Below are 10884 nucleotides of genomic sequence, written 5' to 3' on the forward strand. Positions count from 1 at the left end.
ACATATACCTTATTGGTCAGGAAGACAGAGGGGGGTTAGAAAAACAAGTAATTCGACACTCGTTGCCACAGCTGTGTTGAGAGTTCGGAACCAACTTTAATTGTTGTACAAAACGTTCTACAATCTCCACTTTTGTCCCCTGATCCCAGAGTATTGCGGTAATTCTACACGCCAGAAAGCTGTAATTTTGTACATTGTGAAAGGCTTCCCTCGTCCGCATTGTTTTGACTATTAAAGGCCACAGCAAGTAAATGTTATAGATGGCATCAGCGCCCTCAAAACATTTCGTCTGATGTCGGGGGGTGGGGGACTATTTTACTTCTTTTGAGATGGTCAACATGACGAAAAAGTACTAAAATTGGAACTTATGTTGTGTTATACTATAGCGAGGCAGTACCACTATAGACATGAACGTAGTTGCCAACTTGGTACAATGTAAGTGATACCAGTCTACCACACGAGTGTCACTTTTACTACACCAGCACACTTCTTGAATTAATTGATGGACGGCCACTCTCACGAGTATGGCAAGTCTACATGTTTACAGTTGCAGTTCTACTTTGACGGGCCTTTTTTATTAATTACTAGTACCTGTTTGCTGAGGTACGCTATTTTGTCACTTCCTTGTTACAACGTTTATGGTCTCTTTTGTGAAAACTCAGTCATCTTGCTTTTTTTCTTATTCTTTTCTCTACTATTCTTGTCTCTGTTCTTTTCTCGCCATATCTTACTATTTTTGCAGTCGTGAGGGGATACCATCCATAAAATTTACTTGCTGTGACCTAACGGTTATTCCAACCAGGTGCGTAACATCTGGAGTTTGGGGCGTCTGGGGAAAGGAGCAATATTGTGTCCTTCTATTCACGATATGTACCATCGTCAAGATCCATCCGTGTATTCAAGAAGATAGCACAAGATACCGTGGAATTGTTTTGTTTTTTTAGAACATCAATATGAGGTTCTGCATGGGGGTTCCGACTACTGAGGAAGAAAATTACGCATATTTACCCTGCAAATAACATGAATCAAACGGCTTTTCCAGCGAAATATATGGGAAATCAAAATAGGCTGCATACACCGTACGGAAAGGAGCATGCAGGCCCTCCAATATGTGTCCACGTTTCTGAATTCGAAGAACATAAAAATGAATAAATTCAGTATTCTTCTGTGTTTTTCAAGTCACCGTTCACCCAAATACACCACAATATACTGAGAAGGGAAACAGAGGTCATTGTACGAGTACATGTTGGTAGACGCAACACAATTTATTTCCAACTGTTCCTTCGCAAATAAGATGATATGCAATGGGGTGAAGTCTGCCATCTCCGACTGGCTGCCTTCAATACCCTGGTTCAAAGCCCTGTTTGGTTCATGGCTATCTAAGCTCTGCTTGGCTCCTGACAGAAGCAGAAATAAAAAGAAATGAAAAGCAAAAACAATATGTCTTCCCCTATCTTAGAAAATAAAATCAACCAAACAATCCAGTCACTGTGGTCTAAACTTGATGTACGAGACTGTACAAACCAAAGGTCACAGGTCACAGCTCCATAATGACCAGAGCCATGCAGGTAGAAAACACACTTTCCTGCTTTTTATTTCCGTCCAACTATCAGAATCAGATAAGGGGAAGTGCGTGGGACGTGGAGTGGACAGGACGGATACTACATAACACTTACGTGTGTCAGGAACCCTGGAAGCCATATTGAAGACGTTTTAACACTGACCTTTGTGACCTGACCGGGGAAGCGCCTGGGACGTTGGCAGTCAAGGTGCGTGACCTCTGAACTCTGGGGAGACAGACAAAACGCCTGGATGTCGTCAGTTGTCCATCATTCAGGACCCCCATCCGTTCCTAAAGTCGGATTTATTACATTGAAATGAATTCAGACCTCTATTGTACATTTTTACCACACTGGGTTAAGTACAGGTCAAAACAAAACATGTTCAAAGTTGATAAATACAAGGCACACTGTATAATAGCTGAGATTCAACTTCTACTAACATTTAGTTAATGAAATACCAAACAATATCGATTCAATTTCTGTTCACTTTTAGTCAACAATATAACAAACAATACAAACTGAGCAAAACGTACATTTGTTACATGTAATGACTATCGCAATGTAATGCCGTTCGAATACTTTATATTTAGACAAGAGTCACAAGACTATGATAACAATGACAATTATGTTTATTGCATATTCCTGCCCAACATGGGCTAAATGCATAGAGTTAGATAACTGAAGTAAGGTGTTAGGAGGTTACAATTTATATCATCTAAAATCTACAGAGTCTCTTCTCTCTTTTTAAAACTTGTGTAAAGGAATTTACAGAGCTTTTCCAGTACCTTGTACTTTTTAGTCGACATAATTAATGTAGGTAATGTAGCTGAACAATTTCGTCCGGCCTAAAATGTAGTCTCGATTGATTGTACCGGCCAGTAAGGAGGAGTGGACCGCCGACAAACGAATGGACGATCATTTGAGGAGCAATTGATATTCATAAAGAGCCTGAGAAAAAATTACATAGACCGTTACGTAACAAGTTGTGTGACTTTTGGAGACTTTGGCAGTGACTTTTGGAGAAAACCTTTTTTTGCCCGAATTTGGGCTGAAAGTCGTTGGTTGAAGTAAAAGACCCAATTCTTCAAATTCTTTGGTGTAACTCTCTTCTGTTTTAACTTGTGCGAAATTGTGAGAGACTGTCCAGCAGTTACCCAGACCACTTCGGACGCCAACTGGACAGCGTCACACGTGCCAGACCATCGGTCATTTGGCCGGTGTCCACTTTGGGTGCGGTTAACAATGTCCAGTCGCCCTGACCATACGGCGTCGCTGCGGGGGGTCTGTCAGGTGAAGAGTGGACGAACAATAGTCGGAAACGTCAAACTTCGCTTGTCTAAATTGTTTTTCTTTTGACTGAAGGGGAGAAGTCGGCGACTGTCTACCCTCTGCTCTACACGGCACACAGGCTGGTCAATTTTCCCGGCGGGACCCCAGGGCACTCAGGCCGTCCCGCCAAGCGGCGTTGTCCGGACCCGTGTCCGTGTGAAAGCTAGCCGGAGGGGGTGCGAGGTTGTCCCCTTTGACTCGGACCGTAATTGGGCTACTTATTGTGTCAAATGTCGGGAAACTGAACAGCTGACCACCACTGACCACAGCCAGGAAATACTGACCGTAGATTGTAGACGCAGATAGTGGTCATTACGACCGCAGTGCAAGTGGTCAGTTCTCAGGAAAGGAGTGGCCCAAGTGGTCATTACGACAGCCGTGCAACAAGTGGTCAGTTCTCATGCCAAGTAAATGTAGTGTAATTTTTCCCTTAGGTTTTCCAGACATTTAGTACCATTTTCTAGAGGTCTGCCTTTTCAAGACTTGTCCTATATACAACTAGAAATACGCATGCAGTGCGTAAAGCAAGTCGGACCAACATTTACATGTTCTTGGATAATGTGGCGATGGTCATACAAGTATGCGTGACGTTGTGTTTCATTATCACACGTGTACGTCCTATGTTCTGTGCATTACCGATACTATTGAATATTCTACTAGTAAGTATCCACAAAACGACCAAGCAACCACCCTTGCGATCTTTCTCAAAATGCAGTTTCAACCTCTATCTATGTGCGGGGAAAACACTCGTCTATGAATCTCCAAGCAGATCCTACGGTAGCATAAGATAGTATCAAAAGCTGGCAGAGGAGTGAAGCCGGCTTAGGAGTGTGTTTCGCTACAAGGCAAATGGACACCTTTTGGCTGACTACACTCCTTTTCCAGTTTGGTACTATCTTATGCCATTGTAGGATCTGCTTGGAGATTATCGTCTATGTACCTGGCAGTACCTGAAGTGTAAGTCAAATTGGGCGAGACGTGCGATAGTTTTTATTCTTTTCTTTTGTTTTCTTTGTACTTGGTTCAAACAGGGAGTTATTTATGCGTTCTAATGTTCGATTTTGGCTCCATGAACCAACCAGGAAACAAATTTTGACAGGATTTCGAACAGAAAAACTGCGCCAAAGTTACATAATCAGTGAAAGAGCCTAAAGTTAAACATTTATAGACTAATGAGCTTTCTTCAGATTTGTATAGACTTATGTTCAACACAATTACGAATTACTATTGTGATTATTTGTCCATCAAACAAGCGCCAAGCATCAGTTTAATTCGGATTTCCCACAAAAAGGGTTTCTATAACAAGTCACTGTATTTCCGCTCGTCGCTACAGACCAATATCTCAAATAGTCAAGGGATATTTAGAAAGGTGAAATCGCAACAATTCAAACTCGCGATTCCATGGAGCAGCTTGCCCTTAGAAATTTGAGGAACGCGTTACTATTTTGCCTACTATTACGATCTGCTTGGAAATTGAGCCTCAAAATGCCGCAAAAACAGTAATCAAAAGCTGACCAGTATCTGCTTGGAGCTTACAGAAATTATTGACAGAAGTAGACAAAATCTCTACATACACGTTTTTGGTACACCTAAAAGTATACCCCCTCCCCCAGAAGTTAAACCTAGACCGATGCCCATAATTGTACCCTTACGCCAGTTTGCCTTGCACGCTCTGATAACGACCGCCGATGTCTTCACCACCGCTGATTGTCAGTGCTGTCTGCGGGCCGCCCGTGACCTGACCCCGCCGAGCTCTGATGAATCGCCCGTAACCTGGGCGAGCCGGTGCTTAACCCCAATTGACCTTCCCCATTCATACACACAAACGTCTTTAAGTTGTATTGGATTGGTGCAATGGTTTGGAAGACATTGGCCTAAGTCCAAGGGCCCTGAATATCCTTAAAATCATTCTTCAGTTTCCGTACTTTCTTAGCGTTTTAAAACGGATACTCAATACTCAACTTTGGCATTCTGATACGTCAAATTATAATTTCACCAAAATGTTATTGGAATTGGACTTCTATGTGAGCATTTTCTAGCCATTTATTTCAAATGTTGACAGTAAGAAGTGATGTATGGAAACCGTTGGTTTTGGCTCAGTGACTTCATGATTAGACGCTTTAACCCCAATTGACCCCGACCTATCCGGCCTTTATAGACAGACTGACGACTTTTCGGCTCGCACAAAAAAGGCTAGAAGAGGGGAGACTGGGCCCTGTGTGGCACCCGGGGCGACTTGTACAATTACCCGAGCTACAAATTAGGCTCTAATTATAGAGTGTGTTCAAAATCGGTCCGGAACCTTTTTGGCAGAGGAAAAAAGAAACTTCGACTTCACAAATGAACGTGCGAATACTCGAGTAAGGGATATTAGAATAGGCGTCGTTTGGAATGTTGGAAGACGCGAAATTATTGTGAGGTGGGGTGGCATGGTTCATATTCTGTCAAGCTACCGATCTTGACCCCCCTGGAAAAGGCACTTTACACGATTTTCCGATCATCGCAACCAAGGATAAAAGCTCCTTGTCGCAACGGACCAGACACTCCAAGACTGAGTGAGTGAGTGTGTAAGTTTGTGTGTGTGTGTGTGTGTGTGTGTGTGTGTGTGTGTGTGTGTGTGTGTGTGTGTGTGAGTGTGTATGTGAGTGTGAGTGAGTAAGTCTGAGTGAGTGTGTGTGTGTAGGGGGGGGGGGAGTGTGAGTGAGTGTGAGAGTGTGTGAGTGAGTGAGTGAGTGAGTGTGTGTGAGTGTGAGTGAGTGAGTGAGTGAGTGAGTGAGTGAGTGAGTGAGTGAGTGATTGAGTGAGTGAGTGAGTGAGTGAGTGAGTGAGTGATCATGTATAAAGAAAGCTAGAGCTACTTGAGGGAGGCGTTGCTATCCTGGCTGGTTCTAGAGCTGTCTATCTTTTCTGCCGCCCGTCCTATCATTTCTACTTGTCTGGCCAGTACCGACTATTTCATTTACCGTAAATTGTTTTATAGCTCCATAAAATGGCCACTGGGCGGATTATCCTACTCATTGTCACCAAGGTGTGAAAGTGTCTCTTTCGGCGCCAGTGGTGCCATATATACGAAACTTGTATGGACTACAACTTTACACAATCTAATCCTTGTTCCGAAGTTTAGATCATAGATGCACGATTGTCGGACTTTGGTGTCCAACTGTCGGTTCGTAGAGGAGCCGGCTTTTCCATGACAGTATGTGACTACTCTCCAAGCAGAGGTCGAATCGCGCAGATATAGTAGTAGTCGAAAAAAATACACTCACGCTCTTCCTTTTACATGTATTGGAAAAACACAGAACACATTTTGTTGCACGCTCATTGCGAATTGAGTACAGGTCATAAAAATGGCATATGATTACAATATTACAGTAATTTGGTCAAATGAATCTACTTCTTGATACTGAATTAGTGAATACATGTACGTCGATGGAGGTTAGACATCCAGATACACCGAATAGCAGTTACTCAAGCAACTGGATATGATTTTGGAAACGGTCAGACGTACGTGGACATATACTTTCCGAAGTATAGGAGGCATCTGTAGCCACTGGCAGACAACAAAACAAAGAATGAAGCACACAAACTACATTGCGTCGCCTGCTATTGGTCAAAGACAAACTTGGCCCTGATCGAATTATCGCCATTGGCTGTTGTTATTACTCCCTCATATGGTGGACAGATGTATAGTAGCTGTTAATGGTACCCAGACTACTGTGATCTATTTTTGTGTGCTGTGGGGCCCCAGAAACAATGCAAGGCGAAAATATATCTGAAGATAAAGAGTTTTCTCTCATGTCTTGTTCTTCCTTTCTCAATGATTGTCGCTTTTTCAATAAATGTTGCTTATCTACACATAAAGGCTAGAATGTGTGTGTTTTCGGAGACAAGAGCCATGTTGTTGTCTGCAGACGATAGTTTACACGTGCAAGTTTCCCGCCAAGACCGGGTGATAATTTGACTAATCCTTCCTCCCGGAAGCGTTGTAAAAATTCCGGACGTTCCCGCCTCATTACTGCAGGTCATTGTCACCGCTGTGTGAACAAACATGTCAGCTGTTCTTCTCCCGCCAAAAACTTGTGGCTTGGTCGGAAGGCCAGGTAGTGGGCTGAAGTACATGTACTTGTTATCCACCGTGTCTAGGGCACGGTATTGAAAGGTGAACCCCATCTCTCTTTTTCCACTGCCTTTTACCTTCCCAACCGAAGTCGGGTACCCATTTTTACACCAGGGTGGGGAAAGGAAAGTCGTGCTTTTCCCAGGAGCTCAAGATCGGTAGCGTGATAGGATTTGAACACGGGGCCTCTGGTTTCTGGGCCAAACACAACACAGATGCAGAAAGACGAAATCATAACACCTCTGAATATACAAGTAGTTTCTAGTTTCGCTATACTAGAAGCATGATATGTTTGCTACACCATGCTAGAAGCTTTCTCATTCAACATCGCAAGAGTGAAAAGAGATAAGATTTTGCCCTCTACATCTGCTTTGAGATTAAGACCACTATTGGTCAGACCAAAGTCTCCTTGGTCTGGCGAGTCCAGCTTATAATGTCTAAATTCCCTATTCTTCCTCTTTGACGCATGGACGAAAATTTATTGAAATTCAACAGGCAACAATATTTGGTTCGTATTTACAGAGTTGTTCCTCCTAATCTCCAAGCAGATGTTAAACTATTAAACTACCAAAAAGTCCGCCTGTCAGACTTCTACCCGTGTTAAGTTGGAGATCATTATACCCCACAATACTGGTAAATGCCTATGGTGTATACCATTTTTGGTCATAGCATTATTCTAATTATTATAATATATCTTCACGTTTTTCACTGGTTCTCTCCATTCCTTCATTTCTAGTATTCTACATTCTTGCTATTTGCCAGAGAACTGCTATTTACAGGGAAAAAAGTATCTACAGATTAAAGGGATATTCGTCGCAAAATACTGATATCGTTCGTTGTTTGTTTTTTTGTCGATGAAACATTTTTAGTATTCCGATAACAGTAACAACTGGATAAAGTATGGATATTCGTTTATTCCATGACAAAGTGGTCGGCACTTAATCGATAAATGGCGTCACGAAAACTTTGTGCTAAGAGACGTTCAAACAGTTCGTGAATCGACTTTGATATCCCGGCAATGGTCGTCTGAGCGAAGAATGTGGAATCGATATAGACCAAGGCCCGGTAACGCGTGTCACTTATACCTGATTATCACTCAGATGTCCAGTTCATCCTGTTATTCTTGTCCTTCAAAGTCCACTTTAATACCGACAGTATGTATCATTAGCCTCGAAAAACAGTGGCAGAATGGTTATTATTACCCCGAAACGGAGTGTAACCTCCGACGATGTATTGTTGTTGGGCCATGTGATGCCTGCTTATTTCTAGTACAGATAAAGGATTTAAATCAATAGAACTGTGTGATTAATTGAAGTTTATTTGCAAGTTCTTGCCTGAGGGCTAATTGCAACATGAAGCATACAGAATATATAAACATACATAAAATAAAGTAATTTGGTGTAGATAACAATGGTGACAAGTGTAAACAAGTGACTATTCTATCAATGACTGCTGAGAGCTACAATCTACGCATTTGGGGTTTGACTTCTTTTCTGGAAGCAGTGGAAGACGAAGTACCCCACTTTTTCTATGAGGAGTGGGTTATGTGACGTTAACAGCTTTATAGTTTTGTTTTCGTCGGTAAGCGTTTGGAAATTTTTGTGTGTTTTGCAAACCTCTTCAAATAACTCCTTTCTTTCCTGGTCATTGGAGAGGCAGTTAGAAATAAAATGTATTTCGTCTTCCACCGGTTTTGCAATACAATGGTTACAGGTTCTTTCGCCCACAGGTAGCTTTTTGTACCGCCCTCTCTCAATTTCAAGGGGGTGGGCTCTCACTTGACACAATTAGGTGTCAAACTACCAAGATGATCTAATAATGAATATTGATAAAGTTAGTAAGTATTTAATAAACTTCAAGAAACTCTTTTCCACATCGTTAGTTATTCCTGTGTGGTTAGCTATTCCTGTTTGGTTTACTTGGTTTATCAACATACCCTTTAATCGATACCCAAGGCTAATCAATCTTTTATTATTTGCATGACTGGTAATACAAGATAGTATATGTACACATATCAGAGAATACATACAAAGATCAAAGGCGAAAATCGTTCATAAAATCGATGCCGTTCACAGACTATATCTCTGTAAAAAGAGTTGTAGATTACATATCAGCAGTTTAAATACTTTTAAAATATAGAAGGTACACAATTTATATCAAATGGGAGGTTAAGATCATGTAATTTTCACAAACTCGATGAATTTTTATCTTCAGTGAATATGACGTATGGATCACGTACACGTAATGGATATTACGTATATATATGATTCTGGTAGCCATATTGATTTTAAATGATAATATAACTAATGTTCGGAGTCACTAGGAAGTCTATGTAAGATAGAGGGGCTACAAAAAAATCCGATGTTGCCTTCGAACATCTGGTGCTACTAGAAGGTTCAGCACAGCACGAAAACAAATATTTAAGCACACTTTCCGAACTACGGAAAGAAGACTTTACGGGTTTTGACACTGAGTTTGCGTCCATTGCAAAATGCAATCAATATTCCTCACAGTCTATATACGTGGTTCTGATACAGACATTTCTTTAAAAACCACAGATCACATGCACTATAGAAGTAACTTGTAGCATATGCAGGAATACAAACATACAGGTCATTGTCTGTGTCTGTACAACTTCTAACATTTCTTTCTTTCTAGCCGCGTTTCCTATTATTCATTTGGATTTCTAAAGCGTGTATGGAAAATGACAGATGTAAGTTGGTTTGAAATTAGTTTGTAAGAATTAGCGACAATGACGGAGAAATTCCGATACATTTTGCTTGCCTAATGTCGTATATTTCCTGTTTTGACTAGGCGATGTCGTGTGTGAGGTTTTTCTTTGTTGGTGTACAATAGAGCAGCACGCATGTATTTGTATGGAACCGGTGATATGACTTTGACATTGCGGGGGTGAGCTAAAGAGGCAGTCGAGCGTTTACAACAAACTTGTACATCATTTCTCTGTGTATGTGTATGTGTATGTGTGTGTGTGTTGTGTGTACATGTATGTACGTGTGTATTCAGTGCGTGCTGTCTGTATTTGCGCCAGTGCGTTTTTTGTGTGTACGTGCGTATGTGTGAGCGTGTGTTGTGTGTATGCATATGCATATATAGATATTTGTGTGTGTGTGTGTGTGTGTGTGTGTGTGTGTGTGTGTGTGTGCGTGCGTGTGCGTGTGTGTGTGTGTGTGGTTGTGTGCGTGTGTTGTGTGTGTGTGTGTGCGTGTGTGTGTGTGTGTGCGTGCGTATACGTGTGTGTGTGTGTGTGTGTGTGTGTGTGTGTGTGTGTGTGTGTATGCGTGTGCATGTGCGTGTAGGGTGGGGGGTTGTCAGCTCGGTGAGTTCAAAAGCGTTGATCAGAAAAATTGCCGCGAACCCAGTGTAAAGAGGTCGGGCGAGAAAAATAAAAGCGAAAATGGTGTAGACTCTCTGTAGAGTTTCTACCCGGATTTCGCCACCGCCATTCTTTGTTCTTGGGAGCGCGAGCCTTTGTTCCGCCACGCGTAAGTCCTCACCTTAGAAAGGGGCTCAAGTCTTGTAGGCAAACACAGTAACGATTCGACGTGTTAACAACAACCGCTGTTCAAACTGCGGAACCAACGCTCAGACACCGCGCTACCCATTGAAATAAAATGTGCCTTGCAATCACTTGGCAATGTTTACACGAAAACAAACGTCTGTAAACAAAAGGCAGGTGAATTACACATGGTTGTGGAATCGGTAGATCTTAATGACTTGGCTTATCGTCCGATTTCGCCAATCAATTTCTGAGTTATGGCGAAGTCTGACAGGGGAAGTCAATACAGGTGTTTGGAAGTCCACGGTGCCACGCGTAGAGCGCTCGGTCGACTTTTTATATCAGGGCCCGTTCACATC

General features: G+C 42.1%; 1 long non-coding RNA gene across 1 annotated transcript in view; it reads right to left on the reverse strand.

Annotated features, from left to right (window-relative positions):
- Positions 1-594: 594 nt before the first annotated feature.
- The window catches only part of LOC118406308, a 30242-nt gene continuing 19952 nt past the window's right edge, over positions 595-10884 (reverse strand). Inside the window, exons 2-3 of the long non-coding RNA XR_004830023.1 lie at positions 1725-1852; positions 595-1397 (exon numbers count right to left, since the gene is read on the reverse strand). This is a non-coding gene — a long non-coding RNA (uncharacterized LOC118406308). The remainder of the gene's footprint in view (positions 1398-1724; positions 1853-10884) is intronic.

Source organism: Branchiostoma floridae, chromosome 19 (assembly GCF_000003815.2).
Source record: "Branchiostoma floridae strain S238N-H82 chromosome 19, Bfl_VNyyK, whole genome shotgun sequence".
Lineage (NCBI taxonomy): Eukaryota > Metazoa > Chordata > Leptocardii > Amphioxiformes > Branchiostomatidae > Branchiostoma > Branchiostoma floridae.